The sequence below is a fragment of the Haematobia irritans genome, chromosome 5 (assembly GCF_050003625.1).
Source record: "Haematobia irritans isolate KBUSLIRL chromosome 5, ASM5000362v1, whole genome shotgun sequence".
In the NCBI taxonomy this organism is placed as follows: domain Eukaryota; kingdom Metazoa; phylum Arthropoda; class Insecta; order Diptera; family Muscidae; genus Haematobia; species Haematobia irritans.
The window spans coordinates 77,928,089-77,942,778 of record NC_134401.1 but is presented as its reverse complement, the minus strand read 5'-3'; the positions used below and the strand labels follow the sequence as shown (position 1 = coordinate 77,942,778).

The 14,690-nt window shown below is 36.6% G+C and overlaps 1 long non-coding RNA gene across 1 annotated transcript in view; it reads left to right on the top strand.

Moving 5' to 3' along the window:
- Window positions 1-6,958: 6,958 nt before the first annotated feature.
- LOC142241180 (uncharacterized) overlaps window positions 6,959-14,690 on the top strand; it is a 378,900-nt gene continuing 371,168 nt past the window's right edge. The window contains exon 1 of the long non-coding RNA XR_012723517.1: window positions 6,959-8,260. This is a non-coding gene — a long non-coding RNA (uncharacterized LOC142241180). The remainder of the gene's footprint in view (window positions 8,261-14,690) is intronic.

Below are 14,690 nucleotides of genomic sequence, written 5' to 3'. Positions count from 1 at the left end.
TCCGGAGGTCATATATGGTGATCGGTTTATATGGGGGCTATATATAATTATGGACCGATATGGACCAACTTTTGCATGGTCGTTAGAGACCATATAGTAACACCATGTACCAAATTTCAGCCGGATCGGATGAAATTTGTTTCTCTTAGAGGCTCCGCAAGCCAAATCGGGGGATCGGTTTATATGGGGGCTATATATAATTATTGACCGATTTGGACCAATTTTTGCATGGTTGTTAGAGACCATATACCAACACCATGTACAAAATTTCAGCCGGATCGGATGAAATTTGCTACTCTTAGAGGATCGGCAAGCCAAATTTGGGGGTCCGTTTATATGGGGGCTATACGTAAAAGTGGACCGATATGGCCCATTTGCAATACCATCCGACCTACATCAATAACAACTACTTGTCCAAGTTTCAAGTCGATAGATTGTTTCGTTCGGAAGTTAGCGTGATTTCAACAGACGGACGGACGGACGGACATGCTCATATCGACACAGAATTTCACCATGACCCAGAATATATATACTTTATGGGGTCTTAGAGCAATATTTCGATGTGTTATAGACGGAATGACAAAGTTAATATACCCCCATCCTACGGTGGAGGGTAGGTTAGGTTAGGTTAGGTTAAAGTGGCAGCCCGATTAAGATTCAGGCTCACTTAGACTATTCAGTCCATTGTGATACCACATTAACTAAAAGTACCTATTACATATGGGCACTTCTAGTTTTAACCGCTGAACCTTCCTGATTATTTTTCTTTGTTGAACCAACCAGATTGTTCCAAAAACATTAGCAGACTGCTTAAGTTAACGTTTTCCAGATCCGCCAGTAATCTGAAGCTATATGCTCCTAAAAGTTGCTTGCGCTTTACACAAAATGCAGGACACTCACACAAGAGGTGTTTAATTGATTCTTTTTCCTCCGCATCATGACAGCTCATACAATAGTCATTATACTTCGCGCCAATAGTTTTTGCAAAATCGCCTATCAGGCAGCGACCCGTTATAGCAGATATCAGGAGTGATATCTGACGTCTCGAGAACATTAGCATATCTAGTGTGCGGTTTAAGTTGAAATGGGGCCATATTTGCTTGGTGTCGTTACAACCCTTGCAATTCTCCCATCGAACATTTGCCATCCTAACAGCCTTCTCACGCAGCATGAGCTTGCAGGTAGCTAGGGGCATACCAACAAATTCCAGTTCCCCTGGAATATGTAAGGTAGTCCCTAGCCTTGCCAACTCATCCGCTTTGCAGTTCCACGGTATGTTCCTATGGCCAGGCACCCATATTAGGTGAATATTGTACTGCTCAGCCATCTCATTGAGAGATTTGCGGCAGTCGATGGCCGTTTTCGAGTTGAGGAACACAGAGTCCAAGGATTTTATTGCAGGTTGACTGTCTGAGTATATATTAATGCCAATATTTGTAGGAACATTACTTCTCAGCCAATTCGCCACCTCTCTTATTGCTAATATTTCAGCCTGAAAAACACTACAGTGATTAGGTAATCTTTTCGCTATTCGAATTTCCAGATCTTTAGAATATACTCCGAACCCCACTTGTCCATTCAATTTGGAGCCATCAGTATAGAAATCTATATATCCTTTATTCCCCGGGGTCTGTGTACACCACGCCTCACTGTTGGGAATTAGAGTTTCAAACTTTTTGTCGAAAAGTGGTTTTGCCAGGGTATAATCCACTACGTTAGGCACATCTGGCATTATTTTGAGGACCGAACTATGACCGTACATTTTTTCCGACCACAGCGATAGCTCGCGCAACCGCACAGCCGTTGTTGCAGCTGACTGGTTGTCCAAAATGTCTAAAGGCAATAGATGTAGCATGACATTAAGGGAGTCTGTTCCTGTCTTACTAAATGCGCCTGAGATACATAAGCTCGCCATACGCTGAACTTTATCTAAACAAGTCGGTTTCTGAAGTGCCGGCCACCAGACTACAACACCATATAGCATTATAGGTCTAACTACTGCAGTGTATAGCCAATGCACAATTTTTGGTTTTAGTCCCCACTTTTTCCCTATTGCCTTTTTGCACGAGTACAAAGCTACCGTGGCTTTTCTCGCCCTCTCTTCAATATTAAGCCTAAAATTCAGCTTCCTGTCCAAAATAACGCCAAGGTATTTTGCACACTCACCAAAGGGAATTTCAGTACCCCCTAAGGAAATGGGCCTAACCGTGGGAGTTTTACGATCTTTGCAGTACATGACTAGTTCTGTCTTTGCTGGATTTACACCAAGACCATTATCTTTCGCCCATTTCTCAGTCATCCGGAGAGCTCTCTGTATAATATCTCTGATTGTGGATGGGAATTTTCCCCTGACTGCTAGCGCCACATCATCTGCGTATGCCACCACTTTTATCCTTTCTTTTTCTAGGGAAACCAGAAGGTTGTTTATAGCAACATTCCAAAGAAGAGGTGATAGAACTCCTCCTTGGGGAGTGCCTCTGTTCACATACCTTTGTATGTTTGCTTGCCCTAGTGTGGCTGAAATACGTCTCTTTATTAGAAGTTCGTCTAACAGCCTAAGTATACCTGGATCAACATTCAGAGTTGTCAGTCCATTTAATATCGAGCTCGGATGGACATTATTGAACGCCCCTTCGATGTCTAGAAACGCCACGATTGTGTATTCTTTGACAGATAGTGAGCTTTCAATAAAGCTGACTAGTTCATGCAATGCGGTCTCAGTAGACCTGCCCTTCGAGTATGCATGCTGTCGTTTCGAGAGCAAACTTGAATCCACGCTAGTTCTAAGATACATGTCTATCATCCTGTCCAGGGTCTTAAGTAGGAATGAGGATAAGCTGATTGGTCGGAAATCCTTCGCACTCGAGTGAGAGGCTTTTCCTGCTTTAGGTATGAAGACGACTTTTGTTTCCCTCCACTTTTCTGGAATATATGCTAAGTTTACACATCGTTTATATATCACCGTCAACCAAGGGATAACTCTTTCAGCCACTGCCTGTAACTCCGCCGGAGTAATTCCATCAGGTCCGGGGGATTTGAATGGTCCAAAGCTATTTAAAGCCCATTTTATTCTAGATTCCGACACAATTTCCTCGATAGGAAATGATCGCTGAGCCTCTGTTACACCGCCGGAACATGGTTCAACCGTCTGATTTCCAGGGAAGTGTGTGTCCAAAAGTACCTCCAACGTCTCCTCACTGGACGTTGTCCAATTTCCCTCCGATGTTTTAATGAAACCTGGAGCGGTGTTAGTGGATGCTAGTACCTTCCGTAGTCTGGAAACCTCTGACGTATTCTCAATACTGCTACAGTAATCATCCCAAGAGTTTTGTTGAGACCTTCTCAGTTCTCGTTTATATTCTCTCAGATTCATCTTGTAAGTGTCCCAATCCTCCGGAGCTCTTGTGGACTTTGCTTTGTTAAAGAGCTTCCTGCAGGATTTCCTCATATTACTTAACTCCGTAGTCCACCATGGCGGCCGATTTTTTCCTCAACTAAGGTCTTAACGGCACAGGGTGGCATTTCCCTATCATGTCCCATGTAGACCGAAGATACCCAATATTTGCATGTGGATATCTCTAGACTGGCTACGACAGTGTCTGCATTGCTCAATGAAGGAAGCAGAAACAAGTTTAGTTCGTTTTTAGCAATTATACATGCTCGATTTATATCGGTACCGGTATTATGCAAAAGTTTGAAACCCGGAGTGCTTAATTCACAGATCTTGTTCTTATATATGTATGGTTCTTGAATAAGAACTATATCTATGTCTCCTTTCATCAGGAGAACTTTTAAGGCAGCACAAGCGGCCTTACAATGGTGAAGATTTATCTGGAGGAACCGTAGAACCATCCAAATTTTCAACCACCGTCACATCAGCCGCTTCAATTGAGTCATCAAGGGCTTCCTCTTCACAGATCTCGGTGACTCTCGCAACAATCCGCGGTTCAGTTTTGGTGAGGCTTGAGCCTGTAGAAACTTCCCGCATATGATTTTCGCCATAGTCTGCAGGTTTTATGTCTCCTTCGGCTTCGCTAGGAGATTTTTCCACTGCTGACTCTACCGGAGGCTTATCCGTTTCGGAATCCTTTGGCTGATCGCTTTTGTATACCTTCATATGGATATCATGAAAGCCATAACTTACGCGTCCTTGGGTCTGGGCTAGATGTGGCAGCGACTCTATGTTTAATATAAACACCGCATGTCGTCTTGGTCCATCCACCTCATCCAAACGACCAACCTTCCAATCGGCGGTTGGAAGATCTGGGTTACATTCTTTTAGTCTCTCTAGTATTGACTCAGGATCAGGAGGGTTTGCCGGTATCCATGCATGTGCTCTAGGTTTAGCCGGTATGTCTTTTTTATCGACTAACTCCAAAGCGGCTCCTTCCCAAACTTCACCAATAAGCATCAATGCAGCTTTAAAGCAATCCATAGACCTCTGGTCTGCAAAAGCTATTAACTTATATCGTCCTTGATACCATCCAGCATCTTGCCGTCGAGGACTTGGTCCGGGAAACTTTTTTCGCACCTCTGAGTAGACACCAGACATCGCGTTCTCAATTTCCCCCCATTTTTGCCTTGGAATCATACCGTCCAATGCTCCTTTATTAATAATAGCCATCACAAGGCTGTCTTTTGCAACTGAGGCAAACGATCTTTGATCCCGTTTAGAGGATGGCAGCTCATCCGGTGATCGTTCCCTTTTTCCAGCTTCAAGAATTCCTTGAGCCCATTTTAAGGAATCGCTTTGCTTAGCCGACAACGTGCTTGGGTCGACTGATCCTAATTTCTTTAGGATAAACAAAGCATTTCTTCGTTCCTTGAATCTCTTTCGAGAGGGATTGCCTCCTTTTGATATCGTCACCTTAGAAAAGGTTCGACTTGCCAAAGTGTCACCGCCAGTCGACCCGTCTACAGGTCGACTAATTGGGCCTGACTCTTGGTCGATGCCCAAATTTATAACTTCAGTCGTTACCCGTCCACTGGGCCCTGAAGTTAGCAACCCAGTGGATGACTTTGAATTTCGCTGCATGGTGGTTTATTATTTCCACCACACGTGAAATTCGTAATAAGTACTTATTACGATGAAATACTCCGCTATTAAAAAACACGTCCGTTCAGTTCGACGGTTGAAGAACAAACAAACGGTGGAGGGTACAAAAAGTTATGCAGGCCATGTCAGATATACATAATTTCGAAATGATGAATTACATCCTGAGATTGGGTAAATGAACCTCAAAAAGTCTTAAGGAACATACTGCCATCTTAACCAGCCACTAATTACTAACTTAACCCATTGCAAGCTTCCCATATAGTTATCTTAACGGTTGACGTTGATTGTAGATTCATTGACATTAAAAAAGAAACTTTTGTGTTTTTATTTGCTTTTAATAACGTAGACGACGTTCGACGACAATTCACAATCCATTTGAATGTTGATTGAAATCAAAGTTGCAAATGAACTTTTGTGGAAAAGTTCATGTTGCTAAAGAAACAATATATGGTTGATGAACTGTTTTGCCTTTTTCCTCCTATACTCGCTCGTTCAATGGACCACAAAGATGTCATTAGCAGCCATCACCTGCAGCAAGTCTCAGCAGAAGTCAAACAAACTCGCACACACAGACACACAAACAGTCAACGCAATATATTCGTATATGCTTACAAAACCACTTTAAGGACGATTCTTCCTACTTGCGTTGTCAAACAATTGCACGTTCACATATGTACGTTCACATATGTGTGTGTGTGCAAGTTTCTATTCGATTTTCGTGCATGGGAAGTTGATGTGTGTAAAAACAAAAAGGGAAACTAAAAGAATCTGGAAGTTGACAAAAGTTGGCTCACAATAGGCGATGATAAAGGAATATATCGACATTTGTACGAAACAACGCCTCAAGATATGGAGGCATATTACGAGTGACTTTCAAACAAGCGACTCAAACTCGCGACTCGTGGTGCGACAATGAAGGGATGTGTGATGAATATGTGCTTCGCCAAAGGCCATAGAACACAGTAAAACAGCGACACTTTCAACCAAGCGTCAATTCATGCACACTCTTACACACACACACACACACACACAGACGTACGCACACACCTAAGACCACATTCACAAAACGATTACGTTTCTCACCCCGAAAAATGCGGGTCAAAGAAATGCTTGAGAAACAAAAACAAATGATGACGAACAAGTGGTAGGAACGTAGGAAAGTGTAAGCATCAAGTTAAATTAAGTTAGTAGGTTTTTGCCCACACAAACAATCACGCGTACACGTACACGCATCCATGTGATGCCAAAGCACAGGACTTTAAGGAAAAATATTGAGACCATAAACCATAGATTCAAAGTAAGAGAGACAACGAGAGCGACATACATGGAGGGAGAGTACGCGCAAACATAAATGATTACAAGGAAGACCTACGACAACTTTTGCTTGAGGTGGACTCGTGGACGACTTGTCTTCGTCGACAATTTCACTTGAAATGTAAATGCGTACTGATGGTCTTTGTGTGCACATAATAAGGTCACAGGGAGCACGATACGAATAAATCTTGCTAATTTTAAGAGAGTTGAGAATTAGAGTTAAGAGAAGAAATTCCAGGCTGGAAAAGTTGTTAGTGTCCATGCGCCAAACCTGCAGCTGTTTTGTAAAAATGACCCAAACAATGAGATTTCAGTTTACGAGTCTCTCTATTATTCGGAGTTTTCTATGCAATGGGTATAGCATACATTTTTTTGGAATAAACTCCGAAAGCTTTTTTGCTATATGCCTTGCGCCATTGTTGGGCTCTCTTTACTCTTTGGCCAATGGATTTGTGTAAGCTTCAGCAGTATTGCCAGTGTGTGTGCGCTCAATTACTTGAGTGTGTGACTGACATTCCTCAACTTTCACGTTGTACGGGCGTTCACCAGCCAGGCTACTCTAGTCTACGGTGGATATTCGGTGAAAGCTGTCCTTAATAGAGTGAATGAAAATAACGCTTAAACGCTTTGTGTGTGTTGTTTACAAATTTAACCAAAACAAGCAAAAAAATTGGAAAAGCCATAGAAGCTCAACCCGGGTTTTGAATACAATTGCAAAAAAATTCGATTGTATATAAGGCCCGTCTAGTGTCCGGATTACATATAAAAACAGCCAGTGTCTCAAGTCCCCTTTGTGGACTGAATAGAAATTTTCAAACGAGTGTCAAGCACATGGCATTATTGTCTTTTATATTCTAACAACGGCAACCATTGTTGTTTTTGTTATCCTTGAAACGCAACAGAGAGTGAAACAAAGTATTCAAACGTGAGTGTGCCATAGAAGTGAAAAAAATACAACAACTGCAACAACAACGGCAAAAACGAAACAAATTGCCATACAAACAAAGTTTTGCTAGCAATTGTTAGAAAAAAAGAAAGGAAAGCAAAGCACTAAACAAAAATAAAACAAAAAGTGTTAAGCCAAAGTCTCTTACTCTTAGTCATGTGGAAAATCTAAAGTCTAAGTTTCAATCCTATCATTGACATGTCCTTTGGAGATTCCTATATGTAAATATCCTTTGATGCATATGTAAGAGAAAGCGAAGCCTGCATTGTTCGCTTCAACGTGTGAGGTCCGAGGCACATGTCTTTCAGTATAAAACGAAAAGTTTTTGTACAACAAAACAAAAGTTCATGAAAACAAATCCGCGTCGCTAAAATCTCATGTGAACAAGTGATCAAATGAATGAATGAATGATTGTGACAGTTGTGGGGTCATAAGTTCTGCTAACAAATCAAATCCAGTCCTAAAGTCCATGCTTAGGATTGTTCCAAAAATAGCAAGCTAGCCGGCCATAGAAAAAGGCCAAAAACATAACACAAAAAAATAGGAATCAGTGTCGAAGCCTAAGGGTCATAATAACTCCTACTAATAGTACAGCTCATACGTGGAAGTGGGGTTACACATAAACCCGCACACCAAATAAAAGCAATAGTGAAACGTCATAGATGTGTGTAATATAATCGCTCTTTTATGGAGTTCTAAAGGCTAAAAAGCAAATAAAATATAATAAGAATAAGAAAAGAGAATAATAAAAAAGAAAATTCCATAACGAAAAGTGGAAAGAAATTGTGTTGCAAAAGTTCTACCAACATAAACAACCACGTCAAAGTGCTTAAGGCTAGTCAACATAATAGCAAACAAAAACAACTACAGCAACAGCAAACAACTACCGTGTATAGCATCTCTAGCAAATATTGGACGGACAAAGAGCCGAATAAAAATTATCTGTAAGTAGAAATATACGCTCTGATGGTGCAGCCTGCGTTGAGCTCTGGATAGATAGCTCAGCCAGGCGGCTAACATATCATCCGAGTGATAAAACAAAGCTACAACAACAAAATAAGTGAAATAAAAATTGCCTTAGTGTAGAAAGCTTTTGTCAAGCACAAAAAGGAAGCGCCAACAACAACAATGGCAACATGATAATGTGTTTGCCGTTATTTGTGTCTGTCTTTCTGATGGGTGAGAATACACGGTGTGGTGATGCTGTTGTTTTCATTCAGTGAAGTGAAAGTGTAAATGTTGCCATTGTCGTGACCGTTGTTGCTGTTGATGTTGATGCTCTTAACGATGTGTTTGGCTATGTATTGAGTGTGAGTAAGGCCAGCCACGCATTTTAAAGACCTCCTCCCCCCCACCTCCCATTACAAGTATTCGGTTACATGTGCACAAACACACACCCCAACACAAGACGCGAATTCAAACAAACATTTGTGTTGTAAGCCATTCAACATGAACTACAAAAAATAGGAAACAAGGGCCGAGGACAAGGTAAACATAACAAGGAAAACATGGAATCGCGTTGTACATTTTCATATCGTACCGTCAAACATTTCACATTCGATGTTCACACACGAACACACACACACACCCATCCACATTAACTCGTTTCTTTAGATTTTACACAAAACAGAGAAATCAGGTTTGGTTGCACATGTTGGTCTAAAACAGCATTACATTTTGAGACCACTACACAAGGACTAAACCTAGCAAAAGGCCTTGTATTGCCTTTTACAAAGCGAATGAAACCAGAGAAATTATGTCAGTGGTATAGCATAGTTTATTATCAGAGCCGGCGGCATGTTGACATTTCACCTACATTGTTTTAAAGCAACCTACAAATGGCCCAAATTTACAAGGATTTGTAGTAATATTTACAAGCAGGGATTCGTGTTTGTGTTTTTAGAAGGAAATTGATTTTATTACACGGTTAGTATTCTTATTTTTATTTAACTGTTCTTAAAAGAATTTACAAACCCAAATAGGTTTTAATACATGCAGTAAAATTTTGCATTGCAACCATACGAAAAAAAAATCCTTCCTCCCAAACGAAATTTTATACGCACAACTATCCTTCGGCATTTTCTTTTCGCTGTTTGTTTGGAAGAAAAGTATAGACTTTTAGTGATAAACTTTGACACTTTTACAGGACGTGAAAATAATTTAATAAAGGCAAACTCCAAAAAATGGCACAATTCTCTGGCTAACTGCAACTTCCTTTATATTTTTGTCGCAATCATGGGATTCATTTAGTTCTCAGCGCTTTTTTGCTATAATACGAGGGATATATTTCAGGATTATAGAACAAAAACAAATATTAATCGTTGAAAATAGGTTTATTGTTTATTCCCCTGATTGAGATATCTTCAAAACATGCTTTCTGAACGCATCAACCGCTTCTTCACGTGCCAAAAAGCGTTGATATTTCATTTGATTGTTTTTACGTACAGGAATAAAGAGAGGTAATTCGGTTCCAAGTCAGGACTATACGCCGGAGGACCAATCGATGTTTTAGTGCCCAAAACTGCAGTTGTTTGATCCGATGTATGAGAGCTCTCATTGTCGTGGTCAGGGATGATAAATGATGTTAACGAAAAAGTACTAAAATATATTAAAAATTTACTTTTTGGAGCCAAAAGGTGCTAAAATTCCATAATATTAAATTTAAAGACTATTTTAAAAGTATATGTATATTTAAATCTATGCCAATATGGAATGTTTTTTAGATTTTCTAAAAAATAAAATTTTATTCCAAAAAAAATTTATAAAATTTTTATTTCTGCCAAAATTTTATCAAAAAAAAAATTTTTTTATGGCATAGGAAAAGAGATATGTTTGTTTCGAATTTATTTCGGCATAAGCCGGCTATCATACAAAACCTTTTTTCGGAAGGTTCAAGTGTGGTTCATTGTTGGGTTTAATGAACTGCCTGAATTTATTCTGATAATTGGTTGATAGTTTTGCTGCAAGTAGAGGATGCTGATCAGGAATGTGGTAATTCCGAAACGTGCGTCCATCCAACCATTTTGCAGTCTATAGGGCTTTGCCCAAATATATTAGACAAACATTATTTTCCTCTGTTGATTAAGCTACACTTGTAGTTTAGTCAATGCATGGTTTTAAGCTGAAATAAAAAAAAAAAAACAACAACAATGCTTAAAGAACAAAACCAACAATAACAAAACAAAACGAACGGAAAATTGTATATAGAAAATATGGCAAAATTTTATATATAAGAAATTTTATAGGAAATTTTGGTAAAATTTTTATTTCTATAGCAAATTTTATCAAAATATTATTTCTATAGAAAATTTTATTTCTATAGAAAATTTTATTTCTTTAGAAAATTTTGTCAACATTTTATTTCGATTAAAAATTTTGTCCAATTTTTGTTCTGTAGGAAATTTTGTCAAAATTTTATTTCTATAGGAAAAAATTTTATTCTTATAGAAAATTTTGTCAACAATTTATTTCTATACAAAAATTTGTCAAAATATTTTTTCTATAAAAAATTTTGTCAAATTTATATTTCTATAGAAAATCTTGTAAAAGTTTATTTCAAAAGAAAAATCATGAAGTACTTCTTTACAAAATCTACCAAAATCAAGAATTCTACCAATCTACAAAACAAAAAAAAATTTACCATTTTTTGTAGAATTCTACCAACAGTGGCAACCGGCTCAAAGCATTATTGCTCAAGACACCATGTATGTATTTCGTCTCCTTCTTGGCATTTCAAATATATACACTATCTTATAATAGTCTGTTCCTCAGAGTGGTGGAAAAAAGTCACATTTCACGTTTCACACTTGCGGACGAATGCAATATTCCTCTCAACCTCTCAAAAATGTTGAGATCCTGTTATAAAAACTAAAATATCCTCATTTTGGAATATGTTTATGTCTCCGCTATTTATAATTTTTGGAGTTAAGCTGATATCAGAGAAACGTTCACATTTAAGGCGGAATAACTCTACACCGAAAAAAGTGAACAGTTTTATAGGAAGAACGAAAATTTAACTAAATTTTACTCCACATTTTGAGATTTCCACACTGGTAGAAAAACGTTTCGTACTATTAACGAACGGGCGTCGTTGATTATTTTTCGTTAATATTACGAAATGTTTCGTTATAAGAACGAAAGTGATCGTTAATACAACGAAATCAATCGTTAAAAGACAATTTTGTGTTTTGGTTTTTCGTTATATTAATGAAACACGTTTCGTTAATATTACGAATATTAACTTTGTAATTTTTTCAAGAATTAGAATAAACATTTTTCCAAGATGGAATTATTATAATCATTTGCACATAGAGAGTAACTTTTGGAAACTTTTAGCCTTTAAAATAGTCGTTTTATATACTCCGAAACTGGAATTGAAAATTTCATTTGTAAAACGAAAGCGATCGTTAATATAATGATATGGATCGTTAAAAAAATAAATTTTAAATTGTTATATTTCGTCATATTAATGAAATATGTTCATTAATAATACGAATGGGTGTTTGAGTATTTCTGCCTCTCCGTACTCTCTCTCTACAACGTCTATCCATACTCTCTCTAATACGTCTGTAGCGTCTATGTAATTTGTACATACACATCTAAGCATGGAAATAAGCACATGTTTGCGTGTGCGTCTTGAAAAACAAACGGTTAAAAGTTCAACAGAAAACTTGTCTGATGGGCAAACCTTAACAACATTTACGTTCTTTTCGCTGAAGAGTGCACAGGCTCATTACAGTTTCGTTGTGAATAATAAACATAGATGGTGGGTGAGTTAAATTGGTGTTTTTTGTATATTCGCAAGAAATTTAGTATAAATTTTTAATCTTTAGTGAAAATGCCCCGGGGGAAGTGAACTTTCAGATGAAGAAGGCGGAACAATTGCAAAAAAATTGGATAAATGGACACGGCGATACGATTATCATTTGGTCTAAGAAATACATAAGGGGCTTTTTTTCTTAAGTGAAAGTCACAATATATGATTATTAAATTACTTAATTTATCAATAAATATTATTTCCTAGTGTATATAAATCATATTTCAAAGATCTTAACAAAAAATAATACACTACCAATGACTACATTCATATGCAATAATTGGTTGGTTTTCATTAATATAACGTTTGTGTTCATTTATACAACGTTCGCCTTTCATTCATACAATGAAAAAACTGGGTTCATACAATGAATTATTTCCGTTCATACAACGTATAAGCTGCATCCATATAATGAATACATTTCATTCATACAACGAATAATATTCGTTAATACAACGAAAAGGCTACGTAATAGCAACGTAATTATTCGTTAATACTACGAAATGTATTCCATAAATGGTTTCGTAAATATAACGTAAAATTACGTTGTTCTAACGAAATGCTACGTTGGCTGACTTTTAATGAAGAATTCCGTTAATACAACGTAGAAATTCATCGTATTAACGAAACTTTTTCTACCAGTGGACAAAGCGTTGTTAAAACCAGGAAATTTTAATGCCCTATTGTACTTTTTAACTGCAGTTCACGAAATTACATCATCACATAGAAGAAAAAATTAACTAAAAGTAAAGAAGAAAATCATTGGCGCCAAATCATGACCATTTTAACCATACAGTAGTTCATTCTTACTATTTTTGGGGAATCGTACGAAAATTTTCATTCGTTTTAGTTCATATTAAGATCAATATCAATGTACGGTTATTGAACTTTATACTCACGTTTAGTTCATTTTTTTGAGACATACTTAAAAAAGTAAGATTTCATTAAGCTGTGGAAAATTTCGATAAAAATAATAAAATTTAACTACAAGCAAATAATTTTTTTCCAATAAAAATAAGTTAAATTTAGCGTTAGTTTAACTACGGAAATTTTTTTCTGTGCATAATTATATAAACAAAATGTGTTTCGGGCACAATTTTTAAACACAATATATTTAAGTGCAAACATGTAATGTTCCTAAACTAACACTAAATGTTTGGGACACATATGTTCAAATATATTATGTTTGGGGCATGAATGTTTCATAAACATAATATGTGTGATTGTAAACATAGATATTTCAATTCAATTTCACGTTGTATATATATATATAAAAACATCGCCACTTCGACAATAACGTTATATATGCAATATCAATCAGAATTTGACGAATTTTCGGTAAGAATTTCTGAAATAAATGTTTCGATGTTATCATCGTTGGTACTTACTATTTCACTTATGGAAGACGTTTCTACACCCTCAAAAAAAAATCGCTTCTTTAACATATGTTCCAAACATATTTTGCAGGAAGCACATATATTATTGGATACTGCCGAAACATTAATATGTTTGTTTTATGTGAACATATTATATGTTTGGAAGCATTTTGAGCCCAAAAATATTATATGCTTGGAAGAATTTTCCCCAAAGAAGATTGTGCTCATTCCCTAACATAATTTTCACTTCCACGAAATTTTTAGTTCTTGGTACCTTTTTCTGTAATTCAATTCAAAATGTGTGTCCATAATGCCAAAATGATAAACAAAACACTTGTCCACACATGCTGTTTTTTTTTTTAAATCTCTATGCTCTTGGTTCCGAATGTCTATTCTCTTTACTCCGAATACTCATTCTAATATTCAAATTATATAATATTTAGACTTAAGCATATCAAATTTTTGGCCTTATCATAAAGCAGTTTTCGGATACAACATACAACTGTTTCACAGAAATTGTAAACATATATATGTTTACTCGAAATTTGTAAATTTATATATGTTTACATTCACACATATTATTTTTATGAAACATTCATGCCCCAAACATAATATATTACAACATATTAACATATGTGTCCCAAACATTTAGTGTTAGTTTAGGAACATTACATGTTGGCACTTAAATATATTGTGTTTAAAAATTGTGCCCGAAACACATTTTGTTTATATCGGAACATATGAAAAACACATTTTTCTAACAGTGTATATATCAAAATAGAAACGAATAAAAATGATTTGAGTTAAATGAAATATAAATAATAATTTTGTTTTTTGGGAGTAGCTTAACTAGCCAAATTAAAAAAAAATTGATTAATCAATACTTATAATTAATACTATCAACTTATCTTAAGGAACAAACACTTGACTCTTTGATAAGGACACAATGAATACTGTCGTATTGATTGATATGTGCTGGTTGGTTGTTTGCCAATTCATAGATTTTTTTAAATGCCCATATTGAGTGCCCATTTGATAGCAACGAAAAAATAAAAATTAAATTGAACATTTGAAATTGGAACCATTCGAAATTGAATTAATATTATCATCTAGAAATTTTATACGTATTGAATTTTAAAACATTTTTAACTTTTAGGACAACATACGCTTTTGCTGTTATAA